Raw genomic sequence first — 6,370 nt, 5'->3', positions numbered from 1 at the left:
ATGGAATCCGTGAGTTTGATTGGCTGTTGACTTGAGCTTTATTACCATGGTAGTTGCTTTTTGATAAACGGCAAAGTGTTTGTTTGGTCTTTCATGCAACAAGGCCCTAGCTGGTATCATTCTGCTGTATTGATTCTTGAAATGGTCATTTTAATTTGCAATTTCAAGTTGCATTTAGAATTGAATGAAGAAATGATTTTGTCAATTTTAACATAAAATGATGCAACGTGTGAGTAATGCATGTGGTTTAAAAAAGACAAATCTTTGTAATGTCTTAATTTTTAATATCCATGTGATTCTTTTTATAAAGTAGTGAAAATTGAAAAGTGAGAGTAAAGAGTAAATATCTATCAATTCTTCAATTGGCAGTGTTGAGAGGAAAATTTAGCAGTTTTTCAAAAAAAATTGAGTCATGCCTCTTTTCTGCCATATCTATTAGAGTTGTTGTGTTTAAGTAGGAATATTAATGTTGATTTTCAGACTACAACACATCTATTCCCCTTATACCAATTCTTTTTGTTTCTTTCATTTCAATAATCTGTTTAACGACCGACCATTGCTTACATGTAGCATCCACATAAACTTGATCATCTCGGGACTTTCTGTCATAATTATTATCACAATGCCCCCATCATCACCATCGTTATCATCACCATCGCCGTCTTCATCATCACCATCATTATTATCACCACCATCATTATATCTTCTTCACTACAATAACCACCATCACCACCACCATCTTCATCACCATAACCATCATCTTCAGCCTTCATCATGGGTGATCAGTGTTGATCACCCTTATCATTAGGAGTCAGTAATGATCTATCATTTCATGTATTTATCTAGGTTTATTTCCAATTGGTCTAATGCCAATTCCTCTAATTGCCTACTTGTTTACTATCATTTGGTCTACCATCAGTTCGTCCACTATCCACAAGGTCTAATTGCCATTTCCTCTAATCACCAGTTTATCCAATAGCCATTTAGTCCATTTACCATTTGGTCTAATGGACTAAGTGTTAATTTGGCAAAATGAATTTTAAAAAATGGGTATTAGACCAACTGGTTATAAGACAAATGGTCCTAGACAAACTGGTGATAAGTGATGATTGGACCAAATGGTTGTTAGACGAAATGGCATTAGACTAAATGAAGGTAGAGCATGTGATTAACTCACTTGATTATATGATATGACAATATTTAAATTACATAATGGGCAATGCATGTAGGAAGTCCAATTAATTGTTTGCTTTTCAAAATCAAGTGAATATGTGTTTCTAGTTTATTTATGAATTTTTCTACCAAAATGTCAAAATTACCAGAAAGTGAGTTAAATGTCTTTATGTCAGTCACTTGACCCTCAGATAAAAAAAATAGTCACTCTCTTAAATAATTATTGACACAGATAATTTAAAAGTAAAAACCAAATATTGGTCTTGCACAAGTAACTTGTTTTTAATGCACACAATATATACAAAACTTTAGTGTATATTTCTATGACAATGTACATGTACATATTGTATTACATGTACGACTACATATACCTTAATAGCACACACAAAAATAACCTCATTTGGGAATTGATACACAAAAGGCATGAGCAAATTTATGATTTCTAAGTGAGGTATTAAAGTAAATTCTATAAAACTTGTTCAAACAGGTATATATTACTTTTATTACTGTATTTAACTGAAATACAATTGCACATTCCTTTATAAAACATTTTATTTTTTCATTCAGGACACTTAATAATCACAATCATTGTCACTTATGAAAGGTCCAAGTACATGTAGGTTCTTTAAAGGTCAAGTCCACCCAAGAAAATTGTTGATTTGAATCGATAGAGAAAAATCAAACAAACATAACGCTACAAATTTCATCGAAATCGGATGTAAAATCAGAAAGTTATGACGTTTTAAAATTTCGCTTATTTTTCACAAAACAGTTGAATGCCCAATTAAGCGATATGCAAATGAGAGTCGATGATGTCCCTCACTATTTCTTTTGTTTTTTATTGTTTGAATTTTACAATATTTCAATTTTTACAGATTTGACAATTAGGATCAACTGGACTTAACAATAAGTGTTAAAATAATGGTAGCTCCACATGTTCAGGAAGGAATATAATTTAGTTTCACATGACAATGAGGAGAAAATTAGAATTTTTCATATTTCATATAATAAAATACAAAGGAAATAGTGAGTGGGTGACGTCATCAGTCTGCCAATTTGCATACCGACCAGGATGTGAATATAACCGTTTTGTGAAATTAAGCGAAACTTTAAAATGTCATAACTTTCTTATTTTACATCCGATTTTGATGAAATTTTCAGCGTTTTGCTTGTAGGATTTTTCTCTTGTTGTTAAAATTAACTTTTTGTTGGGGTGGACTTGTCCTTTAAGAAAAAGAATATATTACTGTTTTAGAGTTCATACATGTATATTAAAGTTAAATTGACTTGCATGACGATTCAGGTATTCAATCATTTTAAAGCTTTATACCTTTGAATAGAACAAGTGCTATTCTATCATCAGAATATTAGAAAGGTCAGACCATCGATATCCATTACTGGTTGGACCTTGCATGCACGCAATTCCATGACACATGCTCCCAATGCAAGCACAATCACTGAGGCCAGAGAAAGTAGTTCATGACACCATAACAGTACATGTGGCCATACCAACGCGTGAAGTACTCCAAGTACGCACACGCAAAAGAAAAAAGTGTGAAACTTTTGTGCGCGCTCGACCTTATGGAGTACTTTAATTGCTTTCGGTGGTCTCAAGAGTGTAGAAGCTCTATTGATATCAATGGGCCAGACCTCTCTCACAAACCTCAATAGCCACTGATTCTTTGTGGGTTTTGATTCTAACTCTGGGTCATTATTAGCGATCAATAGACCGGTTTACTAACATATGCAAATTTTATGCATACCAGTTTAACAAAGGTTGCCTCTAACAACCGGAAAGCTTGCCGAGGTTTGCCCGACATAGCAACAACTAATGTATGCAAAGTGGATTCCAAGTATTGAAATACCATTGTTAGGTACAGGTTAATGGAATAACTCGTTACTAGGCCCCGAGGGAAGAAAGTCAAGAAACATCCATAAATTTGACTACATTAGTAAACCAGTCTATTGTTCAAATAAAACTACCATCAATCGCCATTCTCACAGGGAATACTTGTGTTATCTTTGGTTTGTCATGGGCTCGGAATACATTATAAAACTATAGAGGCAATTCAACACAAACAGAACATTCTAGTTATAAATGTATCATATGCATTTGATCTTTTAAAGACAATTAAACTAATGGGAATATAAACAATATATTGTTGATAAATGTACAGTAAGTAACATATTGATCACATGATACAAGTATATTGTAATTTAAGATATACATAATGTACTAATGTAACATAAGTTTAATGGATGGAATTACTAATTTTGGTGGTTTTTTTGGTTTTGTTTGACCAATGCTTAAACCCAGACTTAAATGGGCAATTACCCCCCCCCCCTCAAAAAAAAAGTTTTACACAATACAGTGATCTGTGATGACAAGAGCCCATTTCTTGAGCACTGTTAACCCCCCCCCCCCCCCTTGGTGATGAGGATAGTATTGGAAACAGTATCTGCTTCTATTTATGAGGGATTATATATTACCATTTGGGGGATGACCTTTTGCTGTCAAAAATACAGGTAAACTTGTTGGAAGTTGACCTTCAAAAGCCAAATATTCCCTCAAGTTGAATTAAGTTACATATATACCTCTTCTACAAAGTTAAATTCATGTATTAAAATTGATCAAATGCCTGTGGTCTCATGAGCTTTGACTTTATTTTAGGCAAAGTTACCGGTATACAGTGCCCCCTACTTCAAATTGTGAAATCCTAGAAATACTGCACCTGCATGAATATATGTTCATGCTAGTAAACGTACAGTTATGTACAGCACTTGTAATCTTGTCTTCAGGTTTCATGAGAAACCAATAATCCCTGAAGGAATTCTACCAGAGCTTATAAAGGCTATACACAACTGCAAAAATATTATCTAAAATTCTATATACTGTTTATATTCTATGTATGCAAAGAAATATTTACACAAGAACCTAAAACATTCAAACTGGTTGGAATTTGAAGTATGATATCATGTAATAATTTAAGTCATTGCTCAACTAATGCTGATGTACAGGCACGCCAACAAAACCAACTCCGAACTGATCAATGGGACGTCAGTGGTAATAATGTAATATTTTTGATCAGTCAGGAGTCAGTTTTGCCTGTGTGACCAAGCAATTTTCTAACATTTGCTCCGACGACAATTGCTCTGGCGACAATTACTCTGATGGACAATCTGCACTGTTATAAAGCCAAACATAAAACTAAACCTCAAAAACTAAATAATCCCTAATCCTTATTTTTACATTATTCTGAACCAATAACTATATTACAATCCTAGGTCTTTTACCCATAGTCCTCTGAGATATTAGGATTAGAGCTGAATGTCGCAGTCCTGAGCAAATGTTATGTCACTGACTGAGCATTAAGAATAAAAGTAAGTTTTTGGCATCACTGTTACTGTTCCACACTTTCTATTGATTATATATTTCTGATAAATATCAGAATTGCTAAAGACAAATCACTGATTTATAAACCACTTGAGGCTTTATCATTATTTGATACTGTTTTAAGTATTTCTAGCAGACATGTTCATAACATATCACAGATTGCTAAAGGCAAACACTTCTACAGGCATCGATTCTCACAGACCTGCCAACCTCTGTGATAAAAAAAACTGTATTTTTCCAAAAAAAAGTGTATTTTATAATAAAATGCGTGGCGCACTCGCTCATCACGGCGCTCAAGCTGCATGCAAGCTAAAATGCGCAAAGCTCTTGCAGATGAAAAAAAAACATTGAAACATGTGTATATCTTGCCCTGGTTTTAACAAAATGATTGAAAAAAAACCAAGTTACCTGAAATTACATTGATCTAATAACCATATTTGTGTAAGTTTTATGTAATAGAGACATATAGAGATGATTTTTCTCAATCAATTACGATTTTGTAAAAAAAAAAATAATAATTTATTTTTAACAAAAACATAATTTTTAAAGAAAAAACGTACTGCCGTATTTTGGTTGCAAAAACGTACTAAATACGCCAAAAACGTACTGGTTGGCAGGTCTGTTCTCATATGTACTTTGAACTGTGTCTTGGCAATTGTTTTCATAATTAATGTCTAAAATTGCTTACAAACTAAGACTGCATCTTTACAGAAATTGTTATACAACACATTTACATGAAATTAGTCATGTTTAATCAATCACAACTGCAGCAAAATACAATTTCTATTGGCAAACACTTTTTACTGATTTACTTGGCAGAGAGATTTTCCTAGCTCAGTCCAATCATATGAATTCAAGATAATCACACTTTAATCTGCTTTTTGATGAATGGGGATGCAACAAATGCATCTCCAATACAGTACCTGAGCTATAAAATGATGAGCATGGCATATTAATGAAATACAGTAAAATATAATATCTTGTTAGCTGTTCACACTATATAGTTTACAGAAAATACATGTATAAATGTTAACTTTGCAACTAGAAAATTCATCAAGGGCCTGTAACACAAAGCTTAGCAATGATTGTAGAACATTTTTCTACAATTGATTGCATTGACTACAATGTACAATCAACAATAAAAATCAAGCGTACGATTAATCGCTAACCTTTGTGTTACGGGACCCAGAAGTATTTTGTTGATGAAAATTTTGGTTTTCACATATATTTGTTAATTTGGTTCACAGAGTAAAATGCTCGTGTCCCATTCAGAGTATATATGTATAATGAATTCATTTTTAAATATCTGTATTTAGCTCTTTCTATATACATGTACCTCTACATGTATTTGAAACACATTTTTTACATTATAATTCTTAACAGGCCTCCTCCTTCCAATGACATGAATATTCCTATAACAAATCAAGTAAAAACCAATCAAAGCTTCAGCTTCTATTAAAATCTGTTAGAACAAATAAAAAACAACATGGTATATAAACTGTAATATACATAAGCAGCAAACAAAGCATTGATTATCAGGCAAATTTTTCTAGTTAATTGATAGATGTTCCTTCTTACCTTCTTACACAATAAAAAAATCATACAAGTACATTGTACATGTACATAATGAATAAGACAAACTACGGTAGTACAAATCATGCGACTCATCATAATTTACATTTTCATTGGAATTTAGGCCTACATAACATTAGAATGGTTGTAGTTTCATGAGCAAGCTAGTACATGTACCTTGTAAATCTACATGTACATGACTGAACTCTCCAAAATTATCAATATCCACAC

This window comes from Lytechinus pictus, chromosome 16, assembly GCF_037042905.1.
Source record: "Lytechinus pictus isolate F3 Inbred chromosome 16, Lp3.0, whole genome shotgun sequence".
In the NCBI taxonomy this organism is placed as follows: Eukaryota; Metazoa; Echinodermata; class Echinoidea; order Temnopleuroida; family Toxopneustidae; genus Lytechinus; species Lytechinus pictus.
This window is presented reverse-complemented; position numbering follows the sequence as displayed.